This window comes from Anas platyrhynchos, chromosome 2 (assembly GCF_047663525.1).
Source record: "Anas platyrhynchos isolate ZD024472 breed Pekin duck chromosome 2, IASCAAS_PekinDuck_T2T, whole genome shotgun sequence".
Classification (NCBI taxonomy): domain Eukaryota; kingdom Metazoa; phylum Chordata; class Aves; order Anseriformes; family Anatidae; genus Anas; species Anas platyrhynchos.
In genome coordinates this window covers 139,143,220-139,158,535 of record NC_092588.1, presented here as the reverse complement: position 1 = coordinate 139,158,535, position 15,316 = coordinate 139,143,220, and positions in this window count along the sequence as shown.

Sequence of the window (15,316 nt, the reverse complement as noted above, 5' to 3'; positions counted from 1 at the left end):
GATCACTGATCAGTACTGTACACTTTAGCGAAGCACATATGCAGAGGATGTACTATATGTCAAAAGGTAAATAAAAAGGTCTTCTGTAACCCATCTAGAAGAGGACGGGAGCCAGGGATTTGACCTTTCCAAAGTATACAGGTAAACTTTACTGAGTTACTTGTTTGTCCTAATTGACCACGTGACTGGATGGGTGTAAAGCTTTACTGCAAGGGTTAAAGCAGGCCTTAGCGATTGAGTGGGATTTTCACAGCCCCTGGCACCCCTCCTCTTCTGGGAAGGTGGAGTGAATGAATCAGACATTAAAGAAGCAATTAACTAAACTAGTGTTAGAAACCCAACTTCCTTGGGTAAAATACTTACTCCTACAGGTTCAAACAGCACCAAGAAAGGATATAGGAATTTCACCATATGAGATACTGTTCAGATTGCCCTATCTGGGCAGAAGGGATGAGATACCACAATTCAAAACAAGAGAGTTTTCTTAAGAACTGTATTCTGGGGTTGTCCTCTTCTTTGTCATTTCTCAGGACCTGTGGGTTGTTGGCTCAAACCCCACCTTTGGAATTCCCCATTCACCACCATCACCCAGGAAACCGGGTCCTGATTCGGACCTGAAAAGAGTCAACTCCGGCCTGACTGGGAAGGACAATTACTAACCACTGAAACAGCTGTAAGAACTGTGGAAAAAGGTTGGACTCACTATAAAAGGTTGGACTCACTATAGTCGAGTGAAGGCATCCGTCGACGCTAGTACCTGGGAAGCTGTTCCTACAAAAGACTTGTTGGAAGTTGAAATTGAAGAGAAAAATCTCATAGTGGACTCTGAATAGGATAAGAGCTTACAATTGTAAACTAACCTTTTATTTTTCACAGGTAACTAACGACTGTGACTTGTGATTGAGAGAAAGAACAGACCTATAGCGAATTGCAGTGCTCCCAAGGGGGGGTTGTTATAGTAGTAGTGTACATCTTATTTTTTTTTGTATCGATAATTATTTGGAAACCTAAGGTTTAAAAATAATGACAGGGAAAAATCGATTACTAATTTTGTTTTTAGTGATTCTAGGCCTCAGAGAAGGCCTCGGTCAATTGGCAACTTGGAAAAGGCATGACCAGATACTAGCAAAAACGGGATACCCCGTCAAAATATGGGTGGCTGTGACAGAGGGTTATGTACCACATTCTGTCACGTTTGATGTTTGTGAGGTGTTAGCTTGTGGAGATTTAAATGCCCAACGACAATTGAGCAGAGAGAACAAATAACTGAGAGAGACCCAACAGCCAGATTGAGAATAGCTGTATGGAAACAATCCTCTATTGCCATCAGAGAAAGGTAGAAACTCAAGGAGAAAACAGGAGAGAAAACAGGAGGCCCTCTGAAATGTGGCAGTTCAAACATTTGAGATTCAAACAGGGTATGGGGATGTGAATGCCTGGATAGAATGGGTCAAATATACTGTTCAGAGTCTCAACCATAGCTACTGCTATGCTTGTGCCTCGGGATGACTGATTGCCCAGATAGTGCCCTTCCCATGGTGGTGGACCAAAGACTCCCAAGGGGTGCGATGTATGATTGCATTGTACCAAGAAAAGACTGCCTGGGGAAATGAGGCCTGTAAGTCTCTCTTTGCTGTTCCTTGCATGATAACAGTATCACGGTTCCCCCTGCATTCTCTACAGCTATAGGTAACCATACAGCTTGCCTCTCACGGCAGGGTGTGAGTGCTACCTGGCATCTGGGAGAATTTGCCTTGTGCTACCAAGGACTTGATGGGAAACTGCTCAAGACTAGAGATCCCCAGGGTAGATCTCTGGTGGTACGGTGGAGGGAAGATCTTACGGTCCACCCTACCATCTAATTGGGAAGGCACTTGTGCACTTGTTCAATTAGCTATACCCTTCACCCTGGCATTTGAAAGAGAAACATCACAAATACCCAGAGGAAGTAAAAGAGGCTTAGGAATATCATTTGATGATAGAGTATACATAGATTCTATTGGGGTACCTAGAGGAGTTCCAGATGAACATAAAGCCAGAAATCAAATTGCTGCAGGGTTTGAGTCAATGTTCTGGTGGGTAACAATCAATAAAAATGTGGATTGAATTAATTATTTCTATTATAATCAGTAGAGATTCATCAATTATACCAAGGATGCGATGAGAGGAATCGCTGAACAACTAGATGCCATCAGCAAAATGGCTTGGGAAAACAGGATAGCATTAGATATGATGCTCGCAGAGGAAGGAGGTGTGTTTGTGTGTGTAATACTGAGCAACCATTGTTGCACTTATACCCAACAGTAGTGTCCCAGATGGCTCGGTAACAAGAGCATTGCAAGGGCTTACCACCCTTGCCAGTGAATTGGCAGAAAAAGTAGGCATATTTACATCCTTGATCATAGTTGTAGGAGTTTTGACAGCCATTGGTTGCTGCATTATCCCCTGTGTAAGAGGACTAGTACAGTGGTTAACTGAAACCGCACTACTGAAACAAATGACCATTGAGCCACCACCTTACTCAGATAAGGTGATAATGAGGAGATGGAAAGCAAAGAAAGCAAAGAAGAAGAAGTCTATCAAATTGCACCTTAGAGAAAGGTTTTGCAAAAATCAACAGTTTATAAAAAAAGAAAAGGGGGGAATTGTGGGAATAGAAATGTTTTTGCAGAGTTACATTGTTTAGAAGGAGGCATTGTGGTACTGAGATATGCTTACAGTGATAAGAAAGTTTAGCAGGCGACCTAGTAAAATGCAGACAACCAGTCTCCTTAGGACAATTAGGTGAAAATCACGGTGTCAAGTCAAGTCAGATAAGTGAAGAAACATTACCACTTCAAGCAGTAAAAATGTCAAAAGAAATTTGAAATTTAACAGGCCCGCAACTGAAGACTATGCATTGTTTGTGAAGCATCAGATAGATTGTGAACCTGGATTACTCACTCAGTGGGGAAACAGGGGAGGGTCCTGCCATCAAAAGGTATATAAACTGTGTTTTGGAACTAGTAGATGCGCTCTCTCCTGCTTGTGGGGCGCCCGCCATTGCAATCGCGAATAAATTACTACTTCACTGAGATCCTCGCCTGAGCCTAAGTTATTGGCTACGGAGTGTTTCTCACAGTACTGATCAGTATCTTGGGTAGAAATCTAATGCTTCAGTGGAAGTTCATCAGAATAGAAGGAATTTCAAATTATTAAATTGAAATATTGCATACACACAGAATAAACCATGCAAATTCTGTCAGAAATCTCATTACACAACTGCAGATGTTGTCAGGGTATCTGCTGAATGATTAATTCATCCTCAGCTGAAAAAGGAGCTGACTCTGCATATCAGTCACTCATGCATTCAATCCTTGTTCAACAGTGGTGTGAATATCTTTTACAGGCAATTGATAATCTGTAATTTTCATGGTTTGTAGCAGTTAATATGTTGTTCTTCTAACTTTTACTGCCTCCAAGATAGTAAATCCCAAAATTTTCCAACTTCCCACTTGCGGGTTTGAAGCTGTATTGACTCTAAATCACTGATCATTTTAAGGACCTTTCTTTTGTAGCTTTGTAGGACATATATTGTGTCCTATGTGTTCAAAGAACATTTTGCTGTCATAAATACATTGAGAAAATAGACTTCTACCATTAACTTCATTTTCAGTCACATTTCCAATTACATTAATATTTTTAATTTTAAGTCATGAGTGAAAATAGAAATCACACAATTGCCATGTTATTTTATCAGTATAATATTTCAAAAGTCTGAGATAATTTTTATTTTTATTTTTTTTACTATTGCCATTTGCAACCAAACATTTCTGTACAGAATGTGGTCTGAACCAATCTGCATCAGAGGCCACTTGTTTTATTGTAAAATTATATTTTACACAGAGATCTCTCCTTCCAGGAAGCTAGTTTATGATAGTTCTGTTAAATATGCTTCCTCTATTTTGATGGCAAATGAAGGAAAACTGAGCTGGAAAAAGGCTGGTGATATTAAATTCACATATAGGGAACTTATGAAATATCTTTAAGACGTTAAACTTTAAAATCACAATGAAGCTGGGCAGCATTGCGTGGTATAGTATATTGGAGGAAAGAAAATGATGAAAAGGAACTATGTTTCTTTGATCTCTAGAGGAAGCTACCAAGATCAAATAAGATCATGGAAAACATTACTGAATAAACAAGTTTAAATCTTAGGGGAAAAAAATAATAAAAAAAAGGCCTTTTACACCACATGTCAATCTTCTTTAGACTTCAGCTAGTATTTGGTGGTAGGACTGTCGTATGCAGGAAGAATTTAAAAGACATATTATCCGCATTTGCACTTATCTCAGGTTATTAAGTGGTATTTTATGTTTATATTCGAGTGAAAAAGGTGCGCAGTACATACGAAATATTAGTTATATAAGAATGTAATTCACAGTTATAATACTCTAAATGTTATTTGGGTAACCCAATTTATTAACCTTATCCACTGTAATATAAAAATCTTGAAAAGAAAACTCAAAATTTTCTGAGCTGAAGCTTCACTTAGGAGCCAGGGAAGGAAAAGATAGAAACAAAGAAATCGTAGATAAAATATTCATTCTTTTTTCTTATTATTATTATAGAATGTATTTTTTCTTCTTATTATTATAGAATGTATTTTTTTACATTCTATCTCTAGAATATCACCTTGTATAGCTCAGCTGTACCTAAGCTTTCCCTTTTGCCACATCCCATTTTCTTTGGCTGCATTGTCCTTGTTGAGAGGAAAAGGAACAAGGATTTAAATAACAGGCATAAATCTCTGACCTAGAGCTGTTTTTTGAATTCAAATGACTATACTAAAACTTGATCTCCATGAAATTTGGTTGTCTTATTATCATGCTATGTACTTCAAAAACCTGATGCTGTACAACAAAAAAAACATCTTAAGATTATTTGTAAACAGTATAAAGCACTGAATTGCTGTTAGAGTTAGCAGATTTGTGTGTAGAATCAGACAGAATGTGACAGCTTTCCATTACAAGTCCAGATCTCCCAGAGGCTGTTATTGAACTTAACTTTATGCTAGGGAAAAGAAAAAGAAAAAAAAAAAAAAAAAGAAAAAGAAAAAAAAAAAGGAGCAAGATCTGGGACAGGAAGTTTCTGTGAGTCTGTGAGGTTTTTGTTTGTTTATTAAGCAGCAGGGTTTTGATTTTACATGTATTTCTCACACCAGTTCCACTTAGAATTGGAATAGTGCTGCATCATTGATGTTTGATAAAATTGCAGCAAAGGCTGTGTGTTTTTTGTTTTGTTTTGTTTTGTTTGTTTTTCTTTTATGGATCCTGAATTTGATACATTGCTGAGAAGTGTTCTTTTGCATTTTTGAATTTTATTTTGGGAAGTAGAAATAAGTTAACGGATCCTGGAATGTGTTCCCTGATCTTCCAAAACATGATTTACATTGACAAAATTTCTCATGTGCTGAAGTGGAAGAAGTCCTGTGTGTGTGTTGAGAGGCGGGGTGGGAAGGGACAGTTTTTGCATTTACTGAGAAGTCATCCTTTTTCTCCACATTCCTCTACCTCACTTTCTTCAGGAAGAAGAGCCAGGAGAGGGGCCCTGTTAACTGTTGTTATTATTTCTCTTGAAGTCATTTAAAGTTGACTTTTAGCCAAAACAGCTCTGTGATTCACAGTGACAATGAAGAATGTTTAAAGCAATTTCAATTTCTGGTTACTACGAGTCAGTTCAAGGAAGGAAGACAGCCATAGGATTCTCTATTTCTGCAGACAGAAGCTAGTTCTGAAATAGCTGATGGACACTTTTAAATAGACAATATAGGGAATAACTTAAGGCAGAAAGAATCTGCAACTAAAGGCTGAAAAGACAAACTTGTGATTTTCAGAGATTATGTAAATGGAATCAAATAAAAAACAGAAAGTAGGAAAAATATTAAGTAACTAGAGCCAGAATTATTTTTTAAATAAATAATAACAAATTTTCCAGACAAATATCACTAAAGTAGAAGTTATATTTACATGTATTACATACAGAACAGCATATAACGCCACCATGACAAAGCAAAACAAAATGTTACCAAAAACAAACAAACAAAAAATAAAAGTGAGAGAAATGAAGCAGAAGGACATTCAGATGTTAACAATGGAGTCAAGGCAAAAAAAAAAAAAAAAAAAAAATCACACAGAGCAATAAAGTGTGGCAGAATCACAAACCGAGAATATGCCCATTACTTGGAAATGTAACTGAAAAAATAAAGTGGTTCCCATGATTTTACCAGAAAATGCAAATGTTAGCAAACCATAAGCAGCATGAGCAAAACTGGAAACAACATTATTAACATATCGGAAGAAATGAACAACATTGCTGTAAAAAGTGAATGGGCCATCAATTTTCAGGAAAGCAGAGTGTTTATTTCAAATTGGATGCAGGTGAACAATCTGGTGTTATCAGGTCATGGTAACTGTTGCTCTTGAGAGAAAATCTGCAGGTAAACAGAAGAAACTCAAATGTTATAGTAAAGATTTTACTCTCAGCTGGTGAAGCTTCTTAATTTAATGAACAGTAAACTAACGCAATACAAAAGGTACAATCTATATCCAGTATTAGCAGAAAGAGGAAAAAATATCAAATATCATGAAAGATGTGTCCTGACCTCTGCTTCTCCACTAGGGAGTGCTGATATGAGAGGCATCAAACCAAAATAGCTACAGAAAGAGTTTGAGGATGTTTCTTAAGGTGAAGGCTTGAGAAAGCCCATCTATTTCATGCTCCTCAGGCTCAACGAACCTGATAAGGTTTTCTTGTGTGTAGGACTCACCAGCTGAATTTGGACATCTGAAACAAAGCAGATATGTCCAATCTCTCACTACCTAATGGTTTCAGAACCAGCAGACAGACGTCTTACCAAGCTTCATTCATCACTGCCCAGTTTGGTACCAATATATTTAATTTTTCTTCTTCATCAGGATTCCATCCACAGTAGAAATAGAGGTTACATGGATGTTCAATTACAGAAAATATATGCAAACATTTAACTGCTGAGTTTATCACACAATGTCATTTTACAGTCAATGTTTATAAATAAATAAATATATATTAAATATATATATATTTAAAAAAATCATTAGCATTGCATGCAACCACAAGTGATGACAGGTATTTAGCTACTATATATAGCATTAGTACAATTCCTATGCATTACTCTACCGGAAATTTCTTTATTGGCTGTATATTTAAAAAATAACAAATAGATCTTTTATTTTAAAATGGACATCATCCTGTTCTCAAAAGTTTTATTTAACAATTTCAGATGTGTTCAGAATACCAGTATCACCCAGAAAGGACACAGCAATGGGAGAATTGACCTTGTCAGCTAGAAGTAGTCTTCTCTTTTCCTTGGTACATTTAACTCATAGATGCAGTCAATTACCTTCAGGTAATGCCTGCTTCAGGGGTTTTATTGCTTTGTTCCTTTGAAACAAAATAGATTTATTTGCCTAAGTTGGATCTGTTTTGCCTGAAGTTTCAATGGTGTTTAACATAATTTCAGCAATTTAGTATTTTAGTATTAGGCTTTAAAAATAAAGCCAACTGACATCTGTGTCTCAAAGCAATCAATTATTTATGAATCTTGTAAGTCAATTTTTCATAACCCTGAATTCATTAGTATGTATGTTGAAGTAGATTTATAGGTTCAATGACTAATTTTTACTTGACATGTTATATAAGTGTTGTGGACAACTTTTAGCCTAAATCCATGTCTATAATTTGTGGGGAGAGTCTATGAGTCTTTGGTTTAAACCAGAAATCCTGGCAGAGGGAAAACAGGGCACAGGAGTATGCCGTGGTTTACTACTCTGTCACCAGCATAGTCTCTGCCCAAGAACGCTACAGATTTTGTGTTCGGGGCTGAAAAATCCCAGCTGACAAGAAGTCAATAGAACAGTTGAAAAGATAAAGATTGTAATGTAAAGCCAATGGCTTGCACATGAACCCCTTGTTTATTACTTGTTCAGTACAATTAAAACAAAACCAAACAAAAACTCAAGATCCTTTTACACCAAAAAAGCTTCTAAATTAGTCACACAGCAGAATGTAGACACAGATTCTGATAAGGTAAAAAAAAACCTGACCTTAGAATGAGAGTGCTTTTACCCTCTCCTTGTTTTAACTTGATCATAGTTACCTTGTTTTATTTATTTATTATTATTTTTAATGAAATATTAACTGTACAGTAATGACTGCACAGAAGAGACAATCAGAACAGCTGAATTAAGCAGAATTGGGTTGGTTATTATCCATATATACACAAATAATGTTAAAGAGCCCCTTCTCTTTGCAACTAAAAAGGGAAAAAAATAAAATCATAAGAAGTGAAAGAAACTTTCTACAACATTTAAAGAGAATCAGTATATGAAATCACAGAAGCATAGGATTTAATTCTGCAGTAATTAATTCCCAATTTTCCTCCAGAGCAGAAGTAGATTAGCTTTTCTACTAAAACAAAAATTGATTTGATCAAGTATCTGCTATCTTGCAATTTACTGAAAAAGACCAGCAGAAAATATTTTGAGTTTGTATTCATCTTTCTAATGTGCAGAGTCCAATAGTAACCATTTGATGGGAAAAGCAGTTGCCAGAGCTGAGAAGAGTGTTCAGGCCTTTGTAAGATCAATACCAATTTTGTTCAATATCCTCTGGACAGAGGAGGGTAAAAATGGGCATCTTTTTTTACATATAAGAAAAAAATATAATAAATCTTCAAAAATTAGTCATTCTTATTTTCCTACAAGTTTGGCTTCTTCAGCCAGCCTTTGTCTAATTGTAGTATACTCAGCTAAAATCTATAGCAAATGTCTAAATATATATACATATATATAGACATATATGTGTATATATAAATAGATATTGCGCATATATATATTGTATATATGTATATTATTATATAATATATACAATATATATCATATACCTTATATATATAATTATATATAATATTTCTAACGATATGTATATATATAATTTTTTTTTACCTCAACACTGGAATTTGGATGTTGTTGGTGGCTGAAGATTTTTGTCAAATTTTAAAGCTTGACCAAAATTTTTTTTTCTCAACAAAAAATTAAGATACCAAACGTCCAAGCATAATGTCTTCAAACAGCAGCTTCCTTTATGACTTCAATAAAGTGGGTGAATTTTTGAATTGTTGGCTTTAGTTCTGTTGTCTACAGAATAACAACAACAATAACAAAATAATAATAATCCAAGGAGATTTGGGAGTAGCTGAGTTAAAAATTAAAAGCATTCAAATGATTCAGTGAAAACATTTCTTACAGAACACAATCTTGAAAAATAAAGGAGGCCCAAAGCCAGAGTTTGTTTGTTTGTTTGCAAAGAAAATGGCTATATTTTTATTTTTTTTTTTTTTACTGTTGTAAAAGATTTTGACCAGTGTTAGCAAGTTACCAAGACTTTTCAAAGTAATTGTCAGCTTTATCGCCTCTATTTTTGCAACATGTATTCTGAGTTTCCTTAAGAGAATTCAGTAGACTTTTTCCTGACCAACAGGATCCTTTTGGCCTTGGATCCCAAAAGATCAGTGGTTACGTCACATCTCAAAATTTTAGCCCTTAATTCACTACATTTTATCTCTTTGCACCTTTCATTTCAGCTGTCAGTGTCTTCACCGGTAATCATGATCGTTTCTGGAAAACAGTGCAGTGAAACCAAAGCCATCTCTGGAGGTAGAGCTTTGTTTGTGGATGCAGAGTGCACTTCATGTACCACTGTGAAGCACAGAAGCCTCTGTATACACTTTGGAGACAGCTTCTGAGGGCTGAACAATCCAGCCACAGAGGGGGTATACAGGTGCAATCAAGGCGTGGAGATCTCAACTTTCTCAGAAAGCACGTTCAGTTCTTGAAGCATGTGTGTTTTTAACACAGTCCTGTGCTTGTGCTAGTACATTTATCTGAGCAGATTTGTGAACAGTCATATCTCTTCCTACAGACTCAGAGCACAGAGGGGATAGGTCATGACTGCTTACACTCACCCCTATAGATTTGTCTGAACTTTTATGCATGAAACACTTTCACAACTAGCTGTGAAAGGCATGCTGCAAAAACACGTAGAATGTGAGTTTCAAGATTTTTTTTTTGCTTACTACTTTATTAAAGAATATCCTTAGAGAAAAGCTTAAGTAAATTATGGTCTTTTTAGACTTGATTCTCCAAGTGCTCCACACTGTTCACCACTTCATTTCTTTCCCAGTAAGGAGGCTAAGCTTTTAAGACCATACAAGTCAATTCCACCTGTAATGAATATTGGCCAGCAGTAACTCTTGTGGTGGACATCACTTGAAGTGCCAAGTATTAGGCAATTCTCTTGTCAATGGTAATAATATGTAAATAGTTTGGAAAACAACATCTGTATAATACATAAATTATGAGGCCATGAAATATAAAAAGAGGAATTATACATTCACATTTAGTTTCATATAACACTGTTTTCCTCTTGTGCATATTTCAAAGTATTTTACAGGAAATGATTTTAAATTCTGTAAATGTGCTGCACAGATGAGGATTGAATTCAGTTCTATGATTAAATATGATGACACTGGGCTTTGCAAAGTCACAAAGGAAAGATTTAGCAGGGACAGAAGGAGAGTTATTTTGCTGTCTAGCCCTAAGTGCTAAACAGGGGGATGCTAGAGAGGCAGATGTAATATATTATTACCTATTCTGGGTTAGTCAGGGAAAAAGTATTTTTCTGTGTCTGAAGTGCCCTGCTGGTTAAAAAAAAAATAAATAAAATTTTATTTATTTATTTCAAATTCTGCTTTATACAAGAAGCAAGGTCAAAGATCCTAATTTCACCACCATAAGGACATGGTTGTGAATGCACATATCAATAATTCATACTGGCAACCATGCCTCAGGTAAAATTCAGATTGGCAAAATTCCACTGTTTTCAGCAAAGTCATCAATAAGACACTCTTTGGTAGAAGGTGTCATCCTGTTTTTGTTTGGTTGTTGTTTTAAGATTGCATTTTTTTTCTTATTATGAATTGCCAAATCTAAAGCAAATTCATACAGCTTTCCATAACTACATAACTACTGGAGAACTAATAGCATGACATGTCACCGTACCGTGCTTTCTCATTCCATTCCAACCTTTCTTCAGCCAGAAGGAGTATTTCAGCACTACACTTCTGCTCTAGTCTCTCCTCTCACCCCTACCTGAATTTCAAAGAAAGAAAATTCTTGCAGGCACCAAAACGTCTCAGATGCTTTCATTTATTTTCATGAACCTTGTAACGTTTGGTACAAATCCACATTCCTTACCTCTCTCATTTCAGATGTTTTAATAAATACTGAATCAATTACAACCAATAGTACAGAATAGCAAGAATTACTGCCAATTCACAGGAGACATGCATTACTTCTACTGCAACAGAAATGAGATGGGCAATGAAAGACTGTTGGTGGTACTGCACATTGGGACCGTTGTTATTTTCAGCACTGCTCATTATTAATAATGACAACAAAACTGCTGTGTTCTTTCATTTTAGCCTTTATACGCATTCAGTTTATAGGAAAAACTATAAAATCATCATCATGGTTAAACACAGCAAAGTATCTTCATAATTTTAGAAGTAGAACTGAAGGTTCAAATATTATAGATCTAAAACATTATAGAATGCCACATTTGCCTTGCAGTTTCTGGGTAGTTTAGTAAATTGAGAGCGCCATAGAGGAGCAAATAATGCTATTTTTCTGAATTTTGGTATGTCATAGACAGCAGGCAGATATCATAGCAATGAAATACCATCTTCAGAACTGTATTTTTTAATTGTCTTTATTCTCAGATGTAGCTACAATAAAAGGTAATAATTTGCAATAATGCAAATAATTTTAGCCATAGATGAGAGACAAAATGTTTTTAAGTTATAGAAATGAGATTCAGAATTCTTCAGAACTCACAGTAAGCTTTGCAACAGAAGGGATTCAGCTGTCCTCTCCTCTGTGCTTTCTCCTTTGTATCTAAGCGCGATTCCCACAATTTAGCTGATACACACAACCACTCTTTTCTAATGAGGTATTTTTAAAATCCTTATGGCCACACTGAAGCACACGAGTTTTGCAGGTCTGGCATGGTTAAAGCGATCCTCTCCTGCCATCTGGAGGATGTGCCGTGCACATATGGAAGAACAGGAGCAAGACCTATGCTGCAATAAACAGTGTGTAATTATCAACACCCAGTAGAGAGAGTAAAAAGAAAGGATCAAGATATCTGTGATCCCAGAAACTGAGAAAGCTAGGAAAAAAAAATACTCGTACTACACTTGATATTATAAAAACTCAGTTCAGTGCCAGAACCTGCTTTCCAAATATGCTTTTTCAGAGCTTCATGCTCCTGTCTCATGGCAGGCAGGGCAGAAACTTAGCACTGACCCCCTCCACACACCATGCAGCCTGTGCACCTTTCTTAACAGAAACAAAACATAAAAATTTTCAACATCATAACATCATCAAGTTAATTACAAATAAAAATAAAAGAAGTTAAAGGTCATTCCCAGATGCAGGTTCTCATTGCTAGTGTAGGCATCATGATCACATTTATCATTATCTGCCCTCTTTGCTGTAGTCTGCTTGTCTGTTTCACAGGGCAGACTACACAGAAGAGCAAACTCAGCAGTCAAGTGCACACACAAAAATCCAAACAAGTTTATTTCCTGCTTTTCCATTTCGATTTGTTTTCCTCTTACTTTGAAAGGCAACAGTAAAACAAACACCCTTCATGAAAACAAATAAAGACCCATACTTCCCATGGCTGAAATGATTTAAAAAAGTCTCATCAGGAGCAAAGCTGGAGCTTCCCCTGGGACAAAAGGAAGCAGGTGTCCAACCAAGATGTTTTGTGAACTGGCTACATTTAGGAAAAATGTAAGCCTCAATTCCGACCCAGGGTAAGGATGGAAGATTAAATGTTTTCCCTAAAAATGTACAGAACTCTTCCATTAATTTTTTGATAAAAATATTTTAAGTATCTCTGCTCAAGTTCTCTTCTTATTACTGTACGCAGTGTGTTTAAACAGATAAAAAATACTGGTTTAGGAATATTGAAGTGCTTCCCCAAATAGGCAAGAAATTGCAAAAAATAAACAACTTGTAGGAAAAGACTGAGAAGAAAACTTTGATAGGGATCACAACTGCGTACCAAAACTGTGTAAAACTGTGTTTGGTGCCATGGCTTATTTAATATAAATCTGTTTAAATCACTGTTATTTCTTGAACAGTGCACATTTCAGAAGAATCTCAGTAGTTAATGGCAATTTTTAAATTTGATACAGAAGAAATTGGAAAGACTAAAACCAGAAACTGCGAGTGCCCATAGGTATCAAAACAAGCTGTGACATGGATTCTAAGTGTTAGTTCAGTCAGGCGGGCTATACTTTGGGAAATCTATGCCCCTGTACTAGAAACTGCTGTCCCTTTTTTTTTTTTTTTTTTTTAAGAATATCAAGTTATGGAACTTTTTAAGTCCCCAGATGAGATCGCAATGACATCACTTCTCTTGAAAAAATGAAGACTGCTCGGTGTTGGAGGATAACCATGAACACAAAGAGACAGAAGGTACTTACTTAAGGGGTATTGGTGGTGGAGTTGAGACAAGACAGCTGTAGTTATGATGAAAATGCAGCTTACTTGGTATACTTAGAACTATTATTATTTATTTATTTATTTTTTACTTACCTCATAGGCTTTTGTCTGTATCTTCAGCCTTGCATGCTTTCTTGCAGCCTCAACCACTGGTATTCTGTGATATTGAAAACACTTTAGCTCATGTTGACCTTCTCATCAACCAACACCTCCAGGGCCTTCTCCTCAGGGCAGCTCTCAATCCATTCTCCACCCAGCCTGTATTTGAGCGGGGGATTGCCCCAGCCCTGATGCAGGACCTTGCACTTGGCCTTGTTGAACCTCAGGAGGTTCACACAGACCCACCTCTCAACCCTGTCCAGGTCCCTCTGGATGCCATCCCTTCCCTCCTGCATGTCAACACCACCACACAGCTTGGTGTCATTGGCAAACTTGCTGAGGGTGCACTCAATCCCACCATCCACGTCACCAACAAAGATGTTAACCGGTGCAAGTCCCAATCCCAAAGCATGAGGAACACCATTCATTACTGATCTCCAATGGGACATTGAGACGTTGACCGTAACACTGAGTGCAACCACCCAGCCAATTCCTTACCCACCAAGTGGTCCATTCATCAAACCCATGTCTCTCCAATTTAGAGACAAGGATATCATGGTGGACAGTGTCAAATGCTTTGCACAAGTCCAGGTCGATGATGTCAGTTTCTCATATAAACTATTTTAATAAAAACAGCTGTCTCAAAGGCGGAACACATCAGGGCAGTCATTTTAAAATGTGATTCCATTTCAAATAAAGTAAATTGAATTAAGTAAAAGAAACTTCCAAGTCTTGAAAGACTACTTTCAAAAAGCTGATCCTTCTAACCTCAACCAAGCATGATGAATATTGCTCAAAGGTGCTTGCTCGTAGAAGCTGATAAATCAAAAACTGCTTCTCTCATAATGAAATACTGTTTTAGCACAACGGGTTGATCTTATGAACTATAACATGTTTATCAATTGCTATATTGCAACATCCTGTATTTTGAGTAAATTGGATTCAGGAAAGAGTGCTCACAGTATTCTGAGAATGTTTCTAATGTTTGCTTACATTTGTAATTTTCGACAAGATGATTAACAGCTTTCTCAATAGTACATTAAGTACGGAGCATTTTCAAAGTGCAAAACATCCTATCATATATTTACTATCTACATATACATACAAACAAAAATCATGCAGTGTTTCAGAGAATTACAGAATAGTTGAAGCTGGAAGAAACTGCTGGAGGTCCAACACCCTCCTCAAGCAGGGCCACCTAGAATAGCTTGCCCGAAGACCAAGTAAAGGTTGCTTCTGAGAATCTACAAGGAGGGAGAGTCCACCACCTTTCTGAGCAACCTGTGCCAGTGCTCCATCACCTCACAGTAAAGAATCGCTATCTGATGTTTCAGCAGAACCTCCTGTGTTTGTTTGCACTGATTAGCTCTTGCCCTGGCACTGTATCACTGAAGAGAGCCTGGCTCCATCTTCCTTGTACTCTCCCTTCAGACATTTACAAGATTCCCCTGAGCCTTCTGCAAGAGGGAAGGGATGGCATCCAGAGGGACCTGGACAGGGGTCTGTGCAAACATCCTGAGGCCACAAGGCCAAGTGCAAGGTCTTGCAGCAGGGCTGGGGCAATC